General features: G+C 38.5%; 1 long non-coding RNA gene and 2 other non-coding genes across 3 annotated transcripts; 2 read left to right on the top strand and 1 right to left on the bottom strand.

Annotated features, from left to right (window-relative positions):
• Positions 1–7235: 7235 nt before the first annotated feature.
• LOC105865734 (uncharacterized) lies at positions 7236–8563 on the bottom strand. The gene is made up of 2 exons (XR_001151580.2): positions 8476–8563; positions 7236–8388 (listed from the first exon to the last, which is right to left on the bottom strand). It is a non-coding gene; the product is annotated as an uncharacterized LOC105865734 (long non-coding RNA).
• A 117-nt stretch (positions 8564–8680) lies between these two features.
• Positions 8681–8786, top strand: TRNAL-CAA (transfer RNA leucine (anticodon CAA)). The gene is made up of 2 exons: positions 8681–8718; positions 8741–8786. It is a non-coding gene; the product is annotated as a tRNA-Leu (tRNA).
• Positions 8787–9117: 331 nt separating this feature from the next.
• On the top strand, positions 9118–9189 carry TRNAE-CUC (transfer RNA glutamic acid (anticodon CUC)). Its single transcript has one exon. It is a non-coding gene; the product is annotated as a tRNA-Glu (tRNA).
• The last annotated feature ends 2091 nt before the right edge of the window (positions 9190–11280 follow it).

Raw genomic sequence — 11280 nt, 5'->3', positions numbered from 1 at the left:
AAAAAAAAAAGAAAAGAAAAGAAAAGAAAAGAAAAGAAAAGAAAAGAAAAGAAAAGAAAAGTCATCCACCTGGAAAGGAAGAATTGAAACTCTATTCACAGATGACATAATCCTGTATATAGAAAAATCCCAAAGACTGCACACACATGCAAACTACTAAAGCTAATAAATGAGTTTAGCAAAATTGCAGGGTACAGGATCTACACACAAAATTCAGTTGTTTCTATATACCAGCAATGAACAATCCAAAAAGGAAATTAAGGAAACAGTTCCATTTACAACAATATCCCAAAGAATCAAATACCATAAACTTAACCAAGAAACTGAAAGGTTTATACATTTAAAACTATAAAACATTTCTGAAAGAAATTAAAGATGTATTTCCATGTTCATGGCCTGGAAGGTATTAATATTGTTTAGAGTCAATCACTACTACCCAAAGTGATGTACAGATTCAATGTAATCTTTATCAAAATTCCAATGTCCCCACCTTTTTTTTTTTGCAGAAATGGAAAAGTCAGTCCTCAAATTAATCAAATTCATAAGGGCCCCTGAATAGCTGGAACAATCCTGAAGAAAAAGAACAAAGTTGGAGGGCTTACACTTTCTGATTTTAAAACTTACAACGAAGCTACAACAAAATTCATCAGAACAGTGTAGTACTGGCATAAAGACAGATGTGTGATTGGGTCAGCCAAGCAGAACCAATCAATAGCTCCACTCCAGTGGATCTAGTCTCCAGGCCAGCCTACCTGCTCACCCAGGCATCAGGCCAGCCAGCCCAAGGACTCTAGCAACAAGCCACCCATGGACTATACTATAATTCCTGGATGGGCTGATTGGTAAAGGACATTTCCAGACAAAGCCAGTATGCAAAGACTGGACTAAGTACCTGCTCCTTCCAATGTGCAGTTGCCATGTATTAGAGTGTAAATTTTTTCTTTTTTTTGTGATCAAAGTTAAGTTGTTATCAGCGTAAAATGGCATGTTATAAGATGTTTTTGTAAGCTTCATGGTAGCCACAAAGCAAAACCTATAGTAGATATACAAAAAATTAAAAGTAAAAAAATCATAGCATATCACTAATCACAAAGGAAGAAAGAAACAGAGGAAAAAAGAAGAATCAAAGGATCTACAGAACAACCTGAAAACAACAACATGGCAGTAGTCAGTCCTTACCTACCAATAATTACCTTGAATGTGAATGGATTAAAATTTCCAATCAAAAGACATGAGTGACTAAATGGATTTTTTTAAAAAAAGATCCAACTATATATTGCCAACAAGGGACTCACTTCACCTCTAAGGACACACATAGACCAAAAGTAAAAAGATGGAAAAATACTCCATGCAAGTAGAAACCAAAGGAGAGCAGAAGTGGCTATACTTATATCAGATAAAATGAACTTTAAGTCAAAATTGTAAAAAGAGATAAGATATATGAAGATATAATGATAAGGGGTTAATTCAGCAAGAGGATATAATTATTGTACACATATCATCCAACTTTGGAGCACCTAAATATATAAAGCAAATATTAATAGATCTGAAGGGAAAGATAGGGTACAATTCAATAATAGTAGGGGACTTCAATACCCCACTTTAAGCAATGGAAAGATCATCCAAACATAAAATCAATAAGGAAACATTAAACTAAATTCTAGATCAAATGAACCTAACAGACATACATAGAATAGTCCACCCAACAGCAGTAGAATACATGTTAATACTTCTTAAATGCACGTGGAATATTCTCCAGGATAGATCACGTTAGGTCACAAAACAAGTCGTAACAAATTTAAGAAGATTGGAATCAGGCTGGGTGCAGTAGCTCACACCTGTAGTCCCAGTACTTTGAGAGGCTGAGGCAGGAAGATCACTTGAGGCCAGGAGTTGGAGACCAGCCTGGGCAACATAGTGAGACCCCGTCTCTACAAAGAAATTTAGGCCGGGCATGGTGGCTCACGCCTATAATCCTAGCACTCTGGGAGGCCAAGGCTGGAGGATTGCTCAAGGTCAGGAGTTTGAAACCAACCTGAGCAGCAGCGAGACACTGTGTCTACTAAAAATAGAAAGAAATTAATTGGCCAACTAAAAATACATAGAAAAAATTAGCCGGGCATGGTGGCACATGCCTGTAGTCCCAGCTACTTGGGAGGCTGAGTCAAGAGGATTGCTTGAGTCCCGGAGTTTGAGGTTGCTGTGAGCTAGGCTTACGCCATGGCACTCTAGCTGGGGCAACAAAGTGAGACTCTGCCTCAAAAAAAAACAAAACAAAAAAAAAAACAAAGAAATTTAAAAAATAAGCCAAGGCTGCAGTGAGCTATGATCATGCCACTGCAATCCAGCCTCAGCAACAGAGTGAGACCTTGTCTCAAAAGAAAAAAAAAATTGAAATCATATCAAGTATCTTCTCTGATAACAATGGTATAAAAGCAGAAATCCATACCAGGAGGGACTTTAGAAAAATTCACAAATATATGGAAATTAAACAACATGCTCCTAAACAAATCATGAGTCAATAAAGAAATTAAAAGGAAAATTAAAAAATATCTGGAGACAAAAGAAAATGGAAACACAACTTTGGGGCTGGTTAGACATGGTGGCTCATATCTGTAATCCCGGCACTTTGGGAGGCTGAAAGGGGAGAATTACTTGAGGCCAGGAGTTCAAGACCAGCTTGGGCAACATAGCAAGATCCCATCGCTACAAACAATTTAAAAATTAGCTGGCTAGGGTGGTGCACATCTGTAGTGCCAGCTACTGAGGAGGCTGAGGCAGGACAATTGCTTGAGCCCAGGAGTTGGAGGTTGCTGTGAGCTATGGTGAAGCTCTAGCACTCTAGCCCTGGCAACAGAGTGAGACCCTGTCTCAAAAACAAAACAACAAAATAATTTTGTCCCTCTATCCTGCTACCCTAAGTTTATAAAAAAAAATAATAACTTTGGGGATGCAGCAAAAGCAGTTGTAAGAAGGAATTGTATAGCAAAACAGAAGAAAGATCTTAAACAACCTAATGTAAACCTCAATGAACTAGAAGAGGAAGAACAACCTAAGCCCAAAGTTAGTAAAAAGAAAGAAATAACAAAGATTAGAGGAGAGATAAATGAAATAGGGACTAGAAAAACAATAGTAAAATAAAAAAAAAAAACAACGAGATGTTTTGAATAGATTAACAAAATTAACAAACCTTTTAACTACACTAAGGGAAAAAAACAAAATGCAAATAAATTAAATCAGAAATGAAAAAGAAATACAAGTGATACCACAGAAATACAAAGGATCATATTAGATTACTATGAACAATTGTATACCAACAAATTGGTAACCTAGAAGAAGTGGATAAATTCCTACACATATACAACCTACCAACACTGAATCATGAAGAAATAGAAAATCTAAATATCTGATTATCAGGTGCCTCAGGGGGAAAAAAATCTAAATAGACCAATAATGAATAAGTCTGAATTAATAATAAAAAGAAACTAATCAAAGAAAAGCCCAGGGCCCAATGGCCTCATTGCTGAATTTTACCAAATATTTATTTATTTTTAAAAATCTTTTGTAGAGAGATGTCTTGCTGGGTTGCCCAGGCTGATCTTGAACTCCTGGTCTCAAGTGATCTTCCTGTCTCAGCCTCCCAAATTGCTGGGATTACAAGTGTGAACTACAACATTTAAAGAATACCATTGCTTCTCAAACTCTTCCCAACAATTGAATAGGAAATACTTCCAAATTTATTTTATTTATTTATTTTTTGAGATATGGTTTTGCTCTTTCTCCTGGGCTGGAGTGTGGTGTCATCATCATAGCTCACTGCAACCTCAAACTCCTGGGCTCAAGTGATCCTCTTGCCTCAACCTGCCAAGTATCTGGGACCACAGGCATGCGCCCCGCTGTTTTGTAGAAATGGGGTCTTATTCTTACTCAGGCTGATCTCAAACTCCTGGCTTCCAGCAATCCTTCCACCTCAGCCTCCCAAAGTGCTAGGATAACAGGCATTAGCCACTGCACCTGGCCCCAAATTCATTTTATGAAGCCATAATTACACTTATACAAAATTCAGAAAAAAGATACTACAAAAAAGGAAATCACAGGCTAATATCCCTGTGAACATAGATGCAAAAATCCTGAACAAAATACTAGCAAACAGAACTCAAAAGCACATTAAAAAGATCATTCACCATATTCAAGTGGGATTTATCCCTGGAATGCAAGGATGACTTAACATACACCTATATATAAATGTGCTATACCACATTAACAGAATGAAATACAAAAACCATAAATAGTCTCAACAGATGCAGAAAAAGAAATTTAAAAAATTCAACAACCTTTCATGATAAAAACTCTCGCATAGAAGGAATGTACCTTGACACAATAAAAGTTATATGGTGAATCCCTCATCATACTCATAGTGAAAAGTTAATAGCTTTTCCCCTAAAATAGGAACAACACACAGACACCCATTCCCATCACTTCTATTCAACATAGTACTGGAAGTCATAATACATGAAGGAAGCAAAAGGTGTCCAAATTGGAAAGGAAGAAGTTAAATTGTCCCTGTTTGCAGATGACATGATCTTATATATAGAAAACCCTAAGGACTACAACAAAAAACTGTTATAATTAATAAACAAATTCAGTAAAATTAGAGGATACAAAATCAATATACAAAAATCAATAGCACCCCTTGGTGTTTCTGTTAATGCTAATTTTTTTAGTTTCATATTTCTCCATTAGGACTTGAAAGGCTCTGAGCTTTTCTTACTGATTGCATCCTATCAGTGGAATTCAAATGGATCTGAATTTTTTACTTGTTGAAATCAATGAAACTTAAATAAAAACTGAGAGGTTGTCTTGCAATAAAAAACAAAAACTGTTGAGAATGTCTTCAAAATAAATCCTACGATGATAAAATGCACTGCTTAGAAGTACAAAAACAATCAGGATTGCTATACAGTAACAGTGAACTATCTGGAAAAGAAATCAAGAAAACAATCTCATTTACAATAGCTACAGAAAAATAAAATACTTAGGAATAAATTTAACCAAGCAGGTGAAAGATCTCCCCTGAAAACTTCAAAACATTGATGAAAGAAACTGAAGACAACACAAGTACATGGAAAGATATTCCATATTCATGGATTAGGAGAATTAATATTATTTAAATGGCCATACTACCCAAAGCAATCTACAGATTAATGCAATCCCTATCAAAATTTCAATAACATTTTTCACAGAAATAAACAATCCTAAAATTTGCACAGAACTGAAAAGACTCAGAATAGCCAAAGCAATCCGGAGCAAAAAGAATAAAGCTGGAGGAATCATACTGCTCAAAACAAACAGCCGATGGAACAGAATAGAGTCCAGAAATAGTTCCACGCATTTATAGCCAACTGATTTTCCACAAAGGTGCCAAGCATACACAATGAGGAAAAGACAGTCTCTTCAAAAAATAGTGGTGGGAAAACTGAAGAATGAAATTAGACCCTTATCTCATACCATATACAAAAATCAACTCAAAATTGATTAAACACTTAAATTTAAGGCCTGAAACTGTAAAACTACAATAAGAAAATATAAGGAAAAAGCTCCAGGACATTGGTCTGGGTAATAATTTCTTGGATATGACTCTAAAAGCAAAAATAGATAAAAAGGATTGCATCAAACTAAAAAGCTTCTGCACAGCCAAGGAAACAATTGTAACAGAGAAAAGAAACAGCTCAAAGATTGGGGAAAATATTTGCTAATGATATGTTGGATAAGGGTTTAATATCCAAAATATATAAAGGAACTCAAACTATTCAATGACAAGAAAACAAATAGCCCAATTAAATAAAGGGCAAAGGACCGGAATAGACAGTTTAAAAAAAAAGACATACAATGGCCAACAAATACATGAAAAAATGCTTAATATCACTGATCATCAGGGAAATGCAAATTAAAATCACAATGAGATGTTACCTTCCATCTGTTAGAATGGCTACGATAGAAAAGATGAAAGACAGCAAGTACAGGTGAGCATGCAGAGAAAAGGGAACTCTTCCACACTGTTGTTGAGAATGTAAGTTAGCACAGCTATTATGGAAAACAGTATGGCGATTCCTCAAAAAACTAAAAATATAATTACCATATGATCCAGCAATCCCACTACTGGGTATATATCCAAAGCAATTGAAATAAGTATGTCAAAGAGATGTCTGCACTCCCATGTTTATTGCAGCATTATTCACAATAAACAAGATATAGAAACAACTAAAATGCTTATTGAGGATGAATGGTTAAAAAATGTGGCATATATATGCAATGGAATACTATTCAGCTTTAAAAAAAGAATAAAATTCTGTTATTTGTGACAACATAGGTGAATCTAGAGGAACTTATGCTATACAAGGTAAGCTAGTCGCAGAAAGACAAATACTTTATGATTTTACTTATATGCAGAATCTAAGAAAGTCAAACTGATAGACATAGAGAGTAGAATGGGTGTTATCAGACGCTGGGAGCCGGGAGGTGTGGATGGGAAAAGGGGAGATGTTGCTCAAAGGGCATAACATTTCTGTTTGAGAAGAGGAATGATTTCTGGTGACTGCACAGCATGGTGACTATGGCTAATAATGTATTAATATATTTCACGATTGCTACAGAAGTGGATTTTTTCTATTGTTCTTGTATTATTATCTTAATATGTTACTTTTTTCTTACCATTTTTAGTAATTTAACCTGACACTGTGAACATATACAAGTGGATTTTAAGTGTTCTCTCCAGAACGAAATAAGTATGTTATGTGATGGATGTGTTAATTGGCCTTATTTGATCATTCTGCAATATATGTATGTATTGAAACATCACATGGTACCCCTTATTTATATATAAACAATTATTACTTGTCAATTAAAAATAATTTATTAAAGAAAAAAAAAGTAAAGCTTGGAAATTGACAAAAGAGATTGTTACTAGGTGTCCTTTCCAGAGTGGTTGGCATTGTCTAGCAGACCTTTGAGAGATTACCTATTTCCATTGGCATGTGCACTTCTGACTTTTATTGACTTGGCTATTTTACAAGTCAGTAGGGGTAGAGGTTAACTTGTAGAAAACTGATAGAATGAAATGGGTTCTGTTGGAGAAAAGGCCAAGGATTTCTGTTCATAGCAATACAAATAAAATTTGTCAAGAGATCCAACTGATTTCTTTGTAGTAAAGAAAAGATAACCCCAAAGTACAAATCACAACTTCAAACATCACTGTTTATTACCATTGGGATATTAACCTTTCACCTGTTAGCAACCTCTTTTCAGCATTCCTTTGGTTGAATGATTATTTAAAAATATCTCTTGAAATTCTCCTTTGCATTGGTTGTAACATTATTCAGGTCACTCATTAACAAACTCTCTCCTTGGCCAAACTTTAGTCAGGCTCCTCTGATCCCTGTTTTAGACTAGGCCTCCACCTTGGACCCCAACCTGTCTTTGGCCTGTCCAGCCCAGTCTTAGCAAAAAGTCCTGCTAAGTCAGTTTAGTGTGAATCCCCTCACACTTGACATCTGATCAAGTCCCTCATTTCTCACCTTTGCTGTCTAAGTCCTTGGCCTCCTTTTTAGGAAGAATCCCCTACCCTTGATGTGTCCTCTTAGTAATTTTCCATCCATGACCCCCAACCCTCTCCTTGGCTTTAAATCCCTAGCTGTCTTTGTTGTGTTTGGAGTTGAACCCAATCTCTCTCCCCTTTTGCGATAACCGTTACAATAGTTTGAATAAAATTCTCCCTTGCTGTTTTAGCAAGTGTCAGAATAATTCTGTTTAATCATTATTGAACAAATTCCTTAGACATGTGCATTTTATATTTGCATGAGTCATACCTTTCCGATTTTGAAAAATATTTTAGGAAAAGTCACCTTAGTGAGGCCTTACTTAGCTGCCCAAAGTAGCTGCGCCCTACCCCAAAGTAGGTTGGGGTCCAAGAACTCCTCCGCCATTTTATTGCCTTGCTTTTGTTTTTTTCCTCATCGTCTGCGTGTATTTGTGCTGGTCGGTGTCCCCTCACGGGCAAGTCACCTTAGCGGGGCAGGGGCTCTGTCCCTTTGCCGCGCGTTCGCAGCGGACGCTCCGTCAAGGCTCCACGACTGAAGGAAGGAAGGGGCGGTATCTGGCCTCGGGGACGCACAGGCCGCCCGCCCCGCGCGCTCTGCAGGGCTGAGCCCCGGTGTCCCCGCGCCCGAGTTAGCCGTCGCGGGGCCGCGGCCAGGACTTCGCTCCCTGCCTCCAGGTCCGCGTCAGGCCCTGCGGCGGGACACGCGGCCGCCGCCTCGTCCCGCAAGTCTCCGACGGACGACGTTGACGCGGCGGGTGGAGGACGCGGGGCGGACCTTGAGGGAAGGGCCCCTGTAACAGTGATGAGAATGAAGAAAAGCATTTCTAAGAAAGTGTTCCTGGGGGAAAACGACAACAACAACGATCATTGTCACTCACTCCGCGGCAGGAGCTTTTCCAGCTGCTTCCCAGGTAGCGACCCAACCCGCCCATCCTCGCTGCGGCCGGCGCCCGCGGTCTCTGGGCCGAGACAGCGGCGCGGTGCCGCCAGGGCTCCAGCGGAACGCAGCGGCGAAGTTCTGCCACGGGCAGGCTGCTGGCGGACGTAAGTACCAGTGCTAGGGAGCATAGGCCAGGCCCAGGTGTCAGGATGGCCGAGTGGTCTAAGGCGCCAGACTCAAGGTGTGTTCCTTGCCTGTGGGTGTTCTGGTCTCCAGATGGAGGCGTGGGTTCGAATCCCACTTCTGACACGTTCTCTTTATTTTCCATCCCTTAAGAAATTCCAGAACATTCTCAGAGGCCGCTGGTATTTAATTCTCTTCTCCAGGAAGACGACCAAAACTAGATTCTGCCTGACCCTGCTTTCTCCAGGAAGATGACCACAACTAGATTCTGCCTGACCCTGCTGTTCTCTGCCCTGAGTTTGCCTGCGACAGGTAGACTGCCTCGCTGGGAGAATCAGACGCTTAGAGCGGCCTCACGAACACCGCGGTGAAGAGCCGTCTGATAGCGCTGTCGCGTAGGATATGCGTCACAGACACTCATTTACTATAGTATGTCGCCAAGGAGGCTTCCATGTCTTCCCTGGTGGTCTAGTGGTTAGGATTCGGCGCTCTCACCGCCGCGGCCCGGGTTCGATTCCCGGTCAGGGAAGGGTAGCTTAGTCTTTTTTTGTCCCTTCAAACCTCTAATACACAAAGCAGAATGACCCTCTTTCACTCAGAAAGAAAAAATGTAACCCTGGCTTGGGCGAAGCAAACGCATTGCATGTAAACAAAATGTTTGTATCCCCATAATATCCTGAGTTAAAAAAAAATAAAAAACAATGTAATTAATAACAGAAAAGTGAAAAAAAAGTCAAAGCAGAGAGTAGTTACCAGAAATGAGCCTCACAATGGCTTATGAGCGCCAGCTGTGTGCCAGGCATTGACCTTTACCTACGATATTATAATTAAGAAAGAAAAACGACGCAGGCAGCGCGAAACGATCCAAAAAGATCGCGCCGGGGCTTCCGGAAGTGCCTGGTCTCAAAATTATGCCTCGGAATTTTGAAGGTGTCCTTAGATGTCCGAATGTCATTAGAATGGCACCTGTTGCCTAGAGGGGCTGGTAAGGAAGAGTCTTCTCTCCTCACATGGCTTGGGTAATTGTTGCTATGGAAAGAAGTCAGGTAATTTTTCCTCTAATATCTACGTTTTTAGTTTGAAAATAAATAGAAATAATTGAAATAGTGCCGCTATGACCCCTAGTGTTTTCTGTACCTAGAGTCAATAGATTCAACAACATTGATTAATATTTTTTCACATTCTCTCTCTCTCTAGAAAGTGATACATAGATAGATATACACAGGTATAGATTCTCCTGCCCCACCCATTTCAAAGTTGCAGATATGACATTACTCTACATGACACCTAAGAAAATTGACATTATCATATGCCAGTCCACATTCAAATTTCCCCCAATTGTCCCTAAAATATGTTTTATAGCTACTTTTTTTTATTCTAGCAATTTACATTGCCCATTTTTTAAAATTGGGAAGGCTGTGGAAAACAATTAATAATTTATTTTAATAATTACAAACATTTAAATAGCATTTAAGATCTGTCTTCTAACATGTTTGTAAAATTCTGAGCCTATAAGCCTTTTTTGTTGTTTTCCAAATTATTCATTTCTCCCTGGGCACCTTTTCTAGACCTGCTGCCCAGGGCTGAGTTGTCATCTACTCTCCCTCCCTCTTATTAATAGTTGTAACCCAGCTTCTCAGAATGAGGGAAGGCAGGAGGTCAAAGTGTTTTGTCTACGTTTTGCTGTGTCCAAGCAACCGGTGGCCAGCTGGCCTGCATGGGGGCCAGCAGCTCGCTTACTGGTCGGGAGCAGGAGCTGAGTCCCTATGGTGCAGCTCCTTTCTAGCGGCAGGTAAGCTGTTGTCTTTTCTAAGCCTCAGTTTTCTCATCCATAAAACTGGCCAAAAAATGAAGAAGAAAGAATAAAACTTTAACTTCTAAGTTTCAGTTTAAAATTTTCCCTGATCGTCAAACTGAATTGAAAACTATCTACACATATGTAAGAACAAAAGGAGAAAAAGCTGCAAGGAAGCACATCAACATACTGTGTGATTTCCTATAGTGGTAGGACTATACAAAATTTTAGTTTTCTTTGCTGTAATTTCATGCATATACTGAATTTTCTACCACAAGTATATAAAACTTATTAGTAAAAAATAATACACTTTACTTGAAAAACTACTCACAGATTACACAAAAATTAACTCAAAGTAAATCACAGATTTAAATGTAACACATAAAACTATAAAACTTTCACAAAAACATACGATAAATCTTCAGGACCTTGGGCTTAGTGAAGAATTAGACATGTCACCAAAAGCATGATCCATAAAAGAAAGCATTGTTAAATTGGATCTCACCAAAATTAAAAATTTGTTCTGTGAAAGACCTTGTTAAGAGGATGAAAAGACAAACTATAGACAGAAATGAGTTACAAACCACATTTTTATTGGTAAGCAAACCAAAAAATATTTTATTAGAACCTGGTTCTTTCTCAATTGATTCCTATCACATGGGTTTACATAGGCAGCTATAAAAGGCAAACATAAACATACTTTCTTAAAGATTCACTATACGCTGTTTTCTCTCAATGAATGGAAAGGGCAGACCACGTATCTGATGAAGGACTCATATCTAGGATATATTGAGAAATTTCAAAGCTCAACATTAAAAATCAAAC

This window comes from Microcebus murinus, chromosome 13 (genome assembly GCF_040939455.1).
Source record: "Microcebus murinus isolate Inina chromosome 13, M.murinus_Inina_mat1.0, whole genome shotgun sequence".
Taxonomy (NCBI): domain Eukaryota; kingdom Metazoa; phylum Chordata; class Mammalia; order Primates; family Cheirogaleidae; genus Microcebus; species Microcebus murinus.
This window is presented reverse-complemented; position numbering and strand designations above follow the sequence as displayed.